Source organism: Rattus norvegicus, chromosome 12, assembly GCF_021556685.1.
Source record: "Rattus norvegicus strain SHRSP/BbbUtx chromosome 12, alternate assembly SHRSP_T2T, whole genome shotgun sequence".
Taxonomy (NCBI): Eukaryota; Metazoa; Chordata; class Mammalia; order Rodentia; family Muridae; genus Rattus; species Rattus norvegicus.
This window is the reverse complement of record NC_141545.1, coordinates 34,824,826-34,837,445: the sequence shown is the minus strand read 5'-3', so window position 1 is coordinate 34,837,445 and position 12,620 is coordinate 34,824,826. Positions and strand designations below refer to the sequence as shown.

General features: G+C 50.3%; 1 protein-coding gene across 16 annotated transcripts in view; it reads right to left on the bottom strand.

Moving 5' to 3' along the window:
- The window catches only part of Rimbp2 (RIMS binding protein 2), a 198,722-nt gene that overhangs the window by 112,245 nt on the left and 73,857 nt on the right, over positions 1-12,620 (bottom strand). The window contains exon 1 of one of the 16 annotated variants that reach the window (XM_087577816.1): positions 3,469-3,615. The gene's annotated coding sequence lies outside the window, so the exon portion shown is untranslated. 16 annotated transcript variants of the gene reach the window in all.

The following is a 12,620-nucleotide window of genomic DNA, read 5'->3' as shown; positions in this document are numbered from 1 at the left end:
CTGTCTCCTTCATCTTGAAGACAAAGTCCGAAGCTGGCAGCCCCTGGTGCCACGTGAAACTTACTGATGAAGCATCATTGTCCAGGGTTTGAGTCTATGTCTTCAGGCTTTGCAAAATCCATTTGGGAGTTAGCTGTGCAGCCCCCACCCTTCCTACCCGAGTTCTTTAAAGCAGTCTATGGAGCTCTCCCGTGAGTAAATGGCTCGCCAGGTACTCTGCGCACACTTCTCTACGTCCAGCTTTTTTTCCTCGGCAGAGCATCAGCCTCTCGGGCTTGGGTTCATCTGATCAGGAGGCTAGCCCAGCTCAAACTCTGTGTAAGAAGCGGTCGGATGGTGTGCCTCATTGTCTGTGGTCCTGAACATCAGATCAAAGGCCAGCAGAGTGCTGAGGAGAAGGCTTGGTGGTTAAGCATACTGGAATGTTTTTCCAGAGGAATTGGGTTCCATTCCCAGGAACCCCATGGTGGTCCACACCTTTACCTGACCTCTGCAGGCACCACTAGCCCCTGGACATAGTGCACGGTCATACGTGCAGACAAAACACCCGTACGTGTAAACAAATCAATTTTAAAAAAAATGTTGAAGGTCTGTGGGATGAGATTCAGTCTCTCCAATTCTTTTTTATTTTTATTTTTAACTATGTGTATGGGGGAGACTGTGTATGTACATGCAGTGCCCACAGCATCCGGAAGAGGATGTAGGCTTTCACAGAGGCAGTTGTTAAGTTTCAAATGTGGGAAAAATGGTAAGGTGCCTATTTAACATATCAAAGCAAGACCAGCCACCCTGCAACCCCTCAGTCCCTACCCCTCTGGGCTGGCATACTCCACCCCCTACCTTAAACTTCTGCAGTATGGGGCAAGGCTGCCCTTCTCTACATAATCCACCCATCTGGTTATCTGGTCCTTTCTGTCTACTCGTTGGGCCTCCTGGCTACTGTACCAGGTTTTCCTCCCCTTTCCTCATGGCTCAGTTTGGCCATGTCTACTCTGGACCCTCCCAGATGTGCCTGCCTCTGGCTGTGCTCTTTTACAAATCTATAATAAACTTTCCCCTCCACCGTCTCTAGGAGCAGGTATGTCCTTTCCTTTAAATTGTTTCCATTCAGTTGTGAGCCTACCTGCATTAGTGCTGGGAACCGAACTCGTGTCTTCTATAGGAGCAGCACAGGCTCTTAACCGCTAGGCCATCTCTCCAGCCTTTTAATGAAGCCTTTCCAAGACAGAAGGAGGCAAAACACGCAGGGACTGACCCAGGAAAGAGGTTGCATTAAAAACGTTTGAATTCAGTGCCAAGAGCTTTTGAAAATTTAAGCAAACACCTTGCCGTGACAGGTCCCAGGAGAATTAGCTTCCACATAATGTTTACTTGAATCCATGCTGAGGCCACCTCTGAGGTCTCCCACTCGAGTACCGACTCAGTATTGGTTGCAGGTGTCGCCATATTACCATAGCCGAGTTGCTCCTAGCTCCCATCACAGCAGACTGGCGTATCCTTATAAACAGCTGTCTCTCCTTTTAAACAGCCAGTGGGGTCGAATTGCCCTCAAACACATGTGTGCTTAATGGAGAGCCAGCTTAGGAGAGAATGGGCTTTCTAAATTCATTAGTCATTTTTTTGTTCGTCATTAGTTGGTGATAGAAACTGAACTCAGGGTCTCATACATCCTAGACAAGTAGTTTACCACTGAGCCACAGCTCAACAAACCTTATTATTATCATTATTATTATTATTATTATTATTATTATTATTATTATTATTATTATTACTATTATTGGTTTTTAGAGACAGGGTTTCTCTGTGTAGCCCTGACTGTTCTAGAACTCACTCTATAGACCAGGCTGGTCTCAAACTCACAGAGATCACCTGCCTCTGCCCCTCTGCCCCTGCCCTCTGTCCTCTGCCCTCTGCCTCTTGAGTGCTGGGATTAAAGGTGTGCACTACCACCTCCTGGGCTGCCACATTTCAAATTCTTTATTTCTTATTTCGAGGCAAACTGAAAAGGTTGCCCAAGCTGGCCTCAAACTTACCCTGAACCCCAGACGAGCCTCCTGTCTCCAGCTTCACGGTGATGTCGCTCGTGACCTGAGTTACCTAGTTCTAAATGCAGAAGAGCCTAAGAAGCTAGAAGATCTCTTCCTGACCCATTTGTGAAACTCCAGGCTGGAGAGTACAAGACTAAGAGATAAAGAACCTCCAGGGGGAAGTGGCTTCCCTTTAAAAAGTGGCCAGGTGTGGTTGCTGCTTTGGTTTTTACCTGGAGGGACACTGGGTGGGTGGCCTTCAGAAAAAGCATTGCTCCCTTGACACCGTACCTCTCTGATTTCAGACCAAATGTCTTGGGTCCCCAGGCATCAGCAGCAGGCCTCTGAGGGCTTCAGGAGTGAACTTATCTATGTCTAACAAATAGGACTATGGCTGTTGGATTTGTGGGAAGGCCTCAGTGTCTCTCGTGGCTGGATATGGAAAGAGCGCCTGGGCCCTCTAACAGCCACATCTGCACCCACACCCTCACCCTCAGATCAATGCTCTTATCCCAAGCTCTGGGACAGTCACCCTGCTGCTGAAGCCTAGATTGGGTCTTTCCGCTCACAGGAGACCTTCATGGCATGGAATGTGTAGCCCGTTCTCAACACAGCGTAGCGGACGGTCTGGCCACCAGAGACTGGAGTCCAGGTCATCTAAATGCCTTTCCCTGGTGGAAAACACCAGATGAGCCTGGGTCCCTCTGGGTCAGCAGGAGTGAGCATAGGTTCCAGCCAATCTGAATAGGCAGGTAGAAGGAATGAGAAGCAAGCTTCCCAGGGCTGTGAAGATTGCAGAGGCAAGGGATCACTTATCACCACAGCATGCCACATGCCATGCAGATTAAAGATCCAACAGCCCTGGTGAACAACAGAAACAATCCCCCCTCCTCCCCTCCCCCTCCCCCTTCTTCCTCCCCCTCTTCTTCCTCCCCTCCTCCTCCTTCCCCTCCCCCTCCTCCTACCCCCTTCTCCTCTTTCTCCCCTCCTCCTCACCTTCCTCCTCTTCACCCTCTTCCTCCTCACCCTCCTCCCCCCTCCTCCTCCCAATGAGCACACCCTTGTCCCAGTCTGCTGCTACTGTCACAGACACTGCTGCACTGGACACTTCTATCATCTGGAATTCCCCGGATACCCACAACTACCAGGCCTGTTCCAGGCACCAGGCACCCACCCTAGAGGAAAAAGTACCACTCCCATTGAGTCAAGAAGACCAACTTCAGTGGCAACGACATATAAACCAGGGAGAATACTGCAAACTCTGAATAGTGCTGGGGGAGAGAAAGGATGGGTTAGGCGGGTGGGCAAGCCAGGAGCATTCTGGGCCAGCTCCTGTCAGTCCCTGAGGGCAGCCACAAGAGTCTCATCTGATCCAGATCCTCTGGCCTCTAGTGGTTGAAAATAACCCTCCTGGGCCTTCTTTCCCCAGATGGCAGCTTACCGAAACACCATGCAAGGAAAGCCGGGAAGCCAAGTGGGATAAAGAAGTTGGGGTGGCTCTTCAGGGAGGAAGAGTGCTACAGACAGAAGCTGTGCTGGTGCAGAGATGAAATGGGGACAAACTGGAAGACAGTGAGACTCCCGTGTGACTAGGCTGTACAGGCTAGGGGTGGATCATGGGGGAAGAGGGAGGAGCCACCAATGGGTGTGTCCCATGGACAGTGCTGAGAACCTTGGGTCTCATTTTGAGCATGAAAAGGGTATCTCTTTGAGGAGACTTGAATACCACAGGGCCAAAGCAAAGTATGATAAGGAAAAGAAGAAGGGAGAAAAAGGAGGCAGGGAGCAGGGAGGCTGGGTCAGCAGGCAGAGAGAGGGTATAGCTTCATGCCAGGGGGCGAGACTATTCCACCTACCCGCAAAGGAAATGATCCCGACGCTATCAGGGGCCACTATGAACTGTGCCTTCCACACCACACAAATCTGTGGTCTCGGTGGGTTGTTCCCCAAGCCCCAAGAGCTGCTCAGCGGGCTCAAGCCATGTAGTGACATCTCTGAAGCAAAGTGGAGGTGTTTACCTCCCCCAGCAGAGGCAGATGGCGCCTGGGGGTGTGTAACGCATGCACTTGCTCATACTGAGACCAAAGTAATCGCCCCCCCAAAAAAAGAGAGAGAGAGAGAGAATTAAGCCAAACAGTGCTGCTCCTCCTGGCCAAGTGTCCCGCTGGGCCTGAAAAGCTGCTGAGAGGGGGATTAAGAAGAGGCAAGGCAAGGCGCTGGCAGGCTGAGAGGGTGGCACAAGCTCTTTAGCACAAACTGCTGGAAGCAGCAGTCGGAGCTGTGCCTAGGCATATGTGGGCACCACATGCCGTAAAACGAAGCCCCGAATCTTAAACGCGTCGCACCGGGGGAGAGATTGCAAGATTCATCACAGCCTGGCAGGCTCAGGGCCAGGAGACAGAGACCTTCTCAGGGAAAAGAGCTGACACCACAGCCAGGAGAGAAGAATAAGTGCTTTGTGCTCAGTTGGGGCCAAAGACTGAAGAACCAGCCAGCCATGGACGGAAGAATGAGCCAGGCTCGGCTACCCATGCGTGTCTGAAATCACAGTACTTTGGAGGCTAGGGCAGGGGGGATAAGCCATGAGTTTCAAACCACCCTTTACTGCACAGTAAGTTCAGGGCTAGCTTGAGCTAGAGTGAGACTGTCAAGAAAGCCGGAAGAAGAGAGATGTTTAAAAAAAAAAAAAGTGATGAATGGGGGTTGGAGAATTGCTTTAGTGATTGAGAGCTCTTGGTGTCTTACAAAGGACCAGCACCCCCACGGAGGCTTACCACTTCCTCAGGCACCTCAGACAGGCGGAACACAGACACACAGACACTCATGCACACAAAATAAAATAAATGTAAGATGAGACGGCGGGGTGGGGAGTGGCTAATGAACCTGTTCTGATGGGAAGTAAGAAACTTGAGAACAGCTCTGCCAAGTACAGAGGCTGGGATGGGCCACACTGCCCTGCAGTCTCCCTGGGCAGATGAACACCACACTGTCCCGAGCACAGGCCGCTGTCTGAGGCGTCTGTACACTGAGTTCAAACTCAGCACTCCAACTCTCCGTGTTTTCTGTCTATAAAACGGGGAAGGCGACGCACCCGACTATAGAGACAGGCATTGGCCACAGGTTTGCTAGGATTAGCGCTCTAAAGACAGACACCAGGAAGTGGTACTTCACACTGGTTACGGCCACAGTTGCCTTCAGTGGGTCTTACTGGTCTCGTTAGCACAGTCACCACAATCACAAACAATCCAGACGCTGCCATGAATAGGAAGGGACCCTGAATGGGTCCCTCTCAGATTTCTCCCAGGGGCACAGCTGACTTGAGACACTTCCCTTTAAAGGGGGTAGCGAGGGTGGTGGCTTGTAGCTGTAGTTCCAGTACTTGAGAGATAGAAATCGGGGAGTTTCCAAAAGTCCCCAAGAAGCCTGGGCTACGGTGAGATCCTTTATCAAAAGAAATAAATGGAAATGAGGCAAAGGAGGGGAAAGAAGGGAGAAAGGAAGCCGATGACATTATCTACGTACTGTGGAAGCCTAGCACCGGCAAACTGGGCAGTGGCAACATGTCACATACCACAGGAAAGCATCTGCACTGTTCACACCAAGCCGCTGTCCCCCTGGGGTGCCCACAGCTTGTCTGTGTAACAATTATGGAACAGGAAGGGTGAACAGAGTAGGTTGATAAGGGGACCCAGAGCTGGGGCGGAGGCCTAGAGGACTCTGTCCATGGTGCTGGCCTTTCTATTCATTGCCACCAACTTCCTCACCTTTTTGCTGTGGCCATTTTTCTTTAGCATCTCTTTAGGGGCACCTCTGTTTAACTACCCTCCCTGACTCCCACTGACAATCTCAAGCCTATCCAAGCTCTGAACTCACACGGCTTTGTCCCAGCCTCCCCTGCCCTCACTATCCTAGCCCCAGACAACACATTGTTTCTGTCTCTCAAATACCACACAGCCTTGCGGTCTCCTTAAGGCCTCTCCTTAGCCTCTCCTCCTTTTGCCTGGGTGCTCTTTCCAGAAGACATTCTATTTTCCTGCTGGGTTCTTTCCTGACACACACTGTCCACGCCACCTTCACCTCAGAGAGGCCTCTCTCCACATCAGACACCCAGTCACCTTCTATATCATGGCTCTGCACCTTCTCTTCAATGCACAGACAATTAACACAGTCACAGCCCACATATTGTTATGGGTCTGCAATGCCTGGATATGTAAGGTGTACTCAGAATATAACCAATGGTCCCAGCAGGGTCTGACAGTGTGGCGCCACTTAATCTTGTGTGTTCTGCATCAAAATATAAGCACAGGTTGTGTGGGCACTGTCTCATCCATTTAGTGCAGATTTTAATACTAACTCCAAGATCCACACTGTGTGCTTTGTGGCCAGGGACAGAACACCCTTGTTGTCGCGCCCACCTTGACCGGCAAGGAAGACGCAACACCGTTGGATCCTTCTCAATCAGCCTTTATTGCAGGAACACCTCATTGATAGTACGGGGACCCCGGGCAACAAAGACACTTGCCTTATATACAAAACAGACTGTGGCTGTAAATTTGTCCACTGGGGATTGGTGGAGTATGAAATACCTATTTAGCATGAATATCACCCTGGCCTTGTAGGTGCTGGGGGTCTGCCAACACATGCGCTGTAGGTGTTTACCACAAACGACCACCGGATGTCGGCGCCATCTTTAGCCGCTCCCTACACTTGTCCTTGGCTTCACCGGCTTGCAAAGTGGGGCAATAGGGTCCTTATTTTTTTTTATTTTTATTTTTTGGATCGTTGGTAAGGTTCGGTGAGCTAATGGCAGAATATTGTGCACCTCCGTTTCTCAAGTACTGGAACTATAGCTACGAGGCGCCACCCTTGCTATCCCCTTTAAAGGGAAGTGTCTCAAGTCAGCCGTGCCCCTGGGATATATTGGAGAGGAATGTGACTTCCTGTTCAGGGTCCCTTCCCATTCGTGGCAGCGTCTGGACTGTCTGTGTTTGTGGTGACTGTGCCAATGAGACCAGTAAGGCCCATTGCAGGCAGCTGTGGCCATAACCAGTGTGAGGTACCACGTCCTGGCGTCTGTCTTTAGAGTGCTGATCCTAGCAAACCTGTTGATACATCTATCTCCAGAGCTGGGCGTATCCCTGGCACCTAGGAGGCATTTTTTTTCAAGTATTGGTTACACCATCATCACCGTAACCACCTTCACCATCATCACCATCATCAATTTCATCACTGTGACGTAGAGGCCTTATTAGACCCTGCTTAAAATATCGGGTACTAGAGAGGCTCAGCTTTCTTATTTTGGTAGCTGAACACAAGATGAACAACTAGGGGTCACAGACCTCCATCTAAAACCAGGTAGGAAGCTCATAGCCCTCACTCATTTTGATTTAGAAATTGAGGAGTTTAGGCTTTTAAAATTAGTCTTTTTTTTTTAAGAAGCTAGAAGATTTTACTCAAGTCGTACTTTCTGCTCCAAATCACATAACGCAGCGCCTGCAAGCTGACACGTTCTTCTGGTACTCAGTCAGGGCCGGAGCCCCCTTCTTCACCGCAGTCAAGCTACGGTGGTCTGGTCCCTAGTACATACATTAATTCTTTTGTCATCTTGTCTAGTCTATATGTCTCCCTTTTGGCTTCCTTGTTCCCCACAGGCTTCCAACCTGTCCCATGAGATTCGAAAGAACGAAGTCTCTAGAAAAGACCAGAGTAATGTATGGGAGTGGCTACGTGGACCGACTGCCCCAGTAACCAATCAGGAAGCACTCAGTGGGTGGTCCCTTCGAAGGTCCCTGCATTTTATGAAATCTACAGATTATGAAAACTCAGTGGAACGACTCTCCCCCCACCCCCACCCCTGCTCCATCCTGCCACCTAAAACTGGGTGGTGGCTCTCAGATCACCCTCCTCAGCACTCAGAATGTCGCAATTCTCCCTTCCTTCTCCTTCCTTCTCATGCATCCCCACCCCCACCTTGCCTCTGAGACCACTCAGGCCCCTCTGCCCTCAAAACATTTAGTGATGGTCACATTCTCAACTATAGCTCCTGGCTCCTCAGCCCTGTCTGCGATGCCTTTCCCTCCAGGCCTTCATCCAATTCTTCTGCAACCTTCAAAACCCAGCTTAGGTCCTGGCTCTTCCAGAAGCCTTCCCTCCCTACCTCAGTCCCCCCAGCTCTGGTTCTCAACCCTCACACGGGCAGGTTCCCCTTCCTCCAAAGCCAAAATCCACACCCCCAACTATTCTGCTCATGTAGGGATATTTTTATACACATCCATCCGCTTTCTTGGAGTAGTTTATCAAATAAACTCACCTCCAAAGAGATAAATTTGACCACAGTGAGACAGACCACCCCCTATATCCCCCTCTAAAGAGTAAGTAAAAACACAAACAGAATAGGTGATGTTCTGCTGATCACTGTGGGTCATTAGGACCTGCTTGTCACACAGACTGTCACAGGCGGGGCACAGAGGGCAGGGTGAACTCTGTCAGAAGCCCATGGAGACACTGTATGCAACTTGGAGACCCTCTCACCCTTAGGTCAGAGGTCTTGGGAGAGTAGAAGTGGTACTATGGGGTTCAATGTCTGTAACACTCTTGGGGCTTATTCCAATGCAACACACTCTTGTTGCCAGCAGGATATATCATATCATTGTGTTCAAAGCCTTTAAGAAATAGGCATTCCTTGTTTGCTTCCCAAATGAGAGTCAGCTCACAGCTCCCCGACCCCCATCCATGGTCACGTGCCTCCGTGACCAATGCTGTTCACAAAAAATATTCACTCAGTGGGCGCTTTATTAAGCTGCCGTGATTGAAATCCTTCCCTGCAACCCGTGAGCCCCCTGGGGGGGATTTGCTATGATAGAATCAGGATTTTCTTCTGAAATGAATCTCTCCAGGACTCGAGTACTGGGCACGCTGGGCTGCACGAGATGGTTTTCTGCCCTGAGAAAGCCGGTGACCCTATGCTCGTCACATCTGCTACCCAGTGACCAAAATCAATACAGTAGGCCTCCCGGGATACACCTTAATATTGCAGCTGTAACCAGTGCAGCAGCACACACCACTGTCTCTTTTCCAGAAGATCATGACTAAATAAAAAGTTCTCCCATGGGTGTGGCTCAGTCAATAAGACGATCTGAGCTCAGTCCCTAGAACTCACAGGGAAAGCCAAGCATAAGACGAATGCTTGAAATTCCAATCGTAGGGAAAGGGAGACAGGAAGGGCTCTGCCCTGGGTGTTTGCTGGCCAACTAGCCTAGTTTAGTTGGCAAGTTACAGCCCCTTGAGAGACCATCTCAAACACAGAGCATATAGGATGGCACCTAAGGAACAAAACCCAAGGTTGTCCTTTGGACTCTATACTCACAGGTACACATGTACATCTACATACGTGAACACACACATACATACAAAGAGATACACACACACACACACACACACACACACACACAAAGGGGAGATTTTTTTCACCCAAATGTGTCTATGCACACACATCTGCTCACACCCGCTCACACCAGCTCACACACATACGTTCACTGGCATACACACACTTCTTGCCTAATGTTTTTCCCATGGTTGAAATGAGAAGCAGACTGGAGATCCAGCTCTCCTTGAGTAGCATTTGATTATTCATTCTCTCAATGGATTCTGTCCCTGTCTGTCGATCACGAGGGTCCTATCCCCTATAAGGCTTCTTTGAAATCTCACCTACAGGATGGGTCATAGCCTCAGGACAGTACACAGGCTTATGGCTCCTGGCACATGGGCAGCTGAGACTGAGACACACATCGGCCATGAGGCTTCCTCCCAGACACCCTACTGTCTGCCTAGTGGCCAGCTTCTGCCTGCTAGGTTTCCTGGGAACTGAAGGGAATCCTGGAACATGGAAACTGTCATCACTAAAACTGGTAAAGCTGAGGCAGTCTGAGAGGAGCCACCCCCACCGTGAACACTCTGGTACCCGTGACATCATTTCCTCCTGGATAGGTTCCGGTGTTCTCCCCGCTGGCCCGGTCTCATTAGCACCCATCATGGAGAGACCCCAGTCCTAGCTGGCTGCCTCTGGGCTCCTTAGCGAGTTACATCCACTGCCTGACCTGAAGGCTGCCTCCCAGGAACCACGGCCATCCCTCCAGAACATCTGGGGTCTTCTCCAGTTTTTCCCTCACATGGCGAATTGTCCACTAAAATAAAAAATAAAAAAATAAAAACCCAAGCCCATCCAGCTTCGTCCTCCTCCTCCGGCACACACCCAGTAAATCATTCACTGGTTTTTATGGGCTCAGAGTTTTACTGCGCTCCTTCCGACCTTTAGTCCATCTGGAATTTATTTCGGTGTAAGATCCGGAGATGGGATCCAACTGCAAATTATTTTTCAAGCTAGCACGACAGGTGCTTAAGCCCAGCTCTGTTTATATAATGAGTCTGGTCTTTGAAACACAACACCACACACACACACACACACACACACACACACACACACACACAAAGAACTCCCAATACCAGCAACCAAACTTGTACTCAACATGCTCGGGGACTCAGGTCCTACCATGGCCCTACAAGAGCCCCGATAGCCTAAGCCGTCAGCGCCAAGGCAGAAGTGGAAGTGGAGGGAACAGTTTTCAGGGAGGACTCCCTGAGCCAGCAGAAGAGGGACCAGAGCTTGTTGAAGATTAAAACCCCCAGCATCCCACGACCCTGCTGAAGACTTAACTCTGAGGACCCTTGGGCAGAGAATCCAGCTAGTACAGGAGGGGAGAGGACCATCACCCTGGGACCCCAGAACCTTGGTGTATGGCTTCACAGTGTTACCACAATTCTTCCTTCAGAGCTGAGGCCCACCTCAATGGAGAGCTCTTCTTACCTAGCATTCAGGAGGCTCTGGGTTTTGTGCCAACATCATAAGAAGGAAGGGAGGAGGGGGAGAGAGAAGGGATGGGAATACAGAAGAGAGGGAGGGAGAAAGTAAAGGAGGGACAGAGGGAAGAGAGAGGGGAAGAAGGGAAGGAAAGAAGGAGGGGGAAAGAAAGGGTCACTCCTAGATGTGAACGCACAGGTCGGTACATCTTCTCTGATAGGTGGAACACCTGTCAATCACCCAGTGCCCTTCCAACAGGACGGCATTTTCAGTCCCCACCTGCCTGCAGCATTCAGAGGAATTGCAACCATGACTGGTCCAGGGTTACACCTATGGGGCCCACAGGCTTGGAGAGAGAGGACACTCCCTGGGTATCTGGTGTATGTTCAGGACGGCCCTCACACTGTCCCTCACTCTATCTTTACTACCACTCGTGACTCCGGTCGAGCCCTCGCTTCCCACTGAGAGGAGCAAACCTGGGCCACAGAGGCTCAGTCACAGCCACAGCCACAACTTTCATAGGCAGAACAAGGATCTACCCACCTGTCCCTAACACTGACCAGAACCCTTGTCCTTCTGGCTCCAGAGCCTCCCATGACTGAAAAGGGCCAGAGGAGAGGGAAACACACACAGGCTACAGCTGATACTTAGGCCCCAGAGAAGGGGAAGTTAAGGGTGACAGGGTGGGCCCTGGAAGCTCAGTTCTCCACAGGGAAATTGAAGCCCAAGTACTGTGAGCTTTTTCTAAATGTACACAGTGCCACTCAAGCGAGAACTAGAGCTGCAGGCTCTGTGGAAGAACACTTGCTCAGCACTGACCACGAGGGAGACAGAAGCCAAGTCTCTTGCCGAGTGGCAAGGCCCACAACTGCCCCTCCTCCTTAGGCATCCTGTTTCCCAGAGTCTGAGGTTGGACAGGAACAAAGGGCATCAGACGGGCCTTCCTTCTCCCTCCCCTCAGCCCATCCCTCAGACTCCATTACAAAATTAACTCCAGAAAAATTATATACTGCCTCTGTTTCAACTCCAACCCGACCCTCATCATGGGAGCGTGTGCACATCTTTGGCTGGAGCGCGCACACACACACACACACACACACACACACACACACACACACACACACACGGAAATGCTTGGCTAAAGAAGGGCCGGACAGGTCTTCAGACGTGTTCTCTGTGTGTCCTCAGAGCAGACTGCTGGTTTCTGTAACTTTGGGAGGCCTCCTCCTGCCCGGAACCGCTGAGAAACTGCAGCCTCCACGGCCTCTTTGGACTGATTCATTTCACATAATGTATCTTTTAAAAACCACCAGAAAAGGCCAAGGCTGGAAGGACTCCAACTTCCCTTTTACAAGTAAAACTGGCCCTGGCTGGCCTGAGGTGTTTCATGAATGACCTGCAGGGAAGTCTCTATGGGAGAGAGCTGTTGTCAGCCTAGAGTAAGAAGGGCCTGGGTGAGGATGGACAGCAGATTGCAGCTTCCTGTGGGAGGGAGACAACTCCCAGGCCAGTGATCTATTTCAGTCCTGGCTTGTCACCCTAGAGCAAGGGTTCTTAACCTATGGGTTGCGATCCCCCCCTTTTTTTCCTTTTCTTCCATAGCCATTACCTAAGACTGTTGGAAAACATAGATATTTTTATTATGCTTCATAACCAAAATTATAGTTATGAAGCAGCAATGAAAATAATGTTGTGGTTGGGAGTCACCACAACAGGAATATTAAACTGTATTAAAG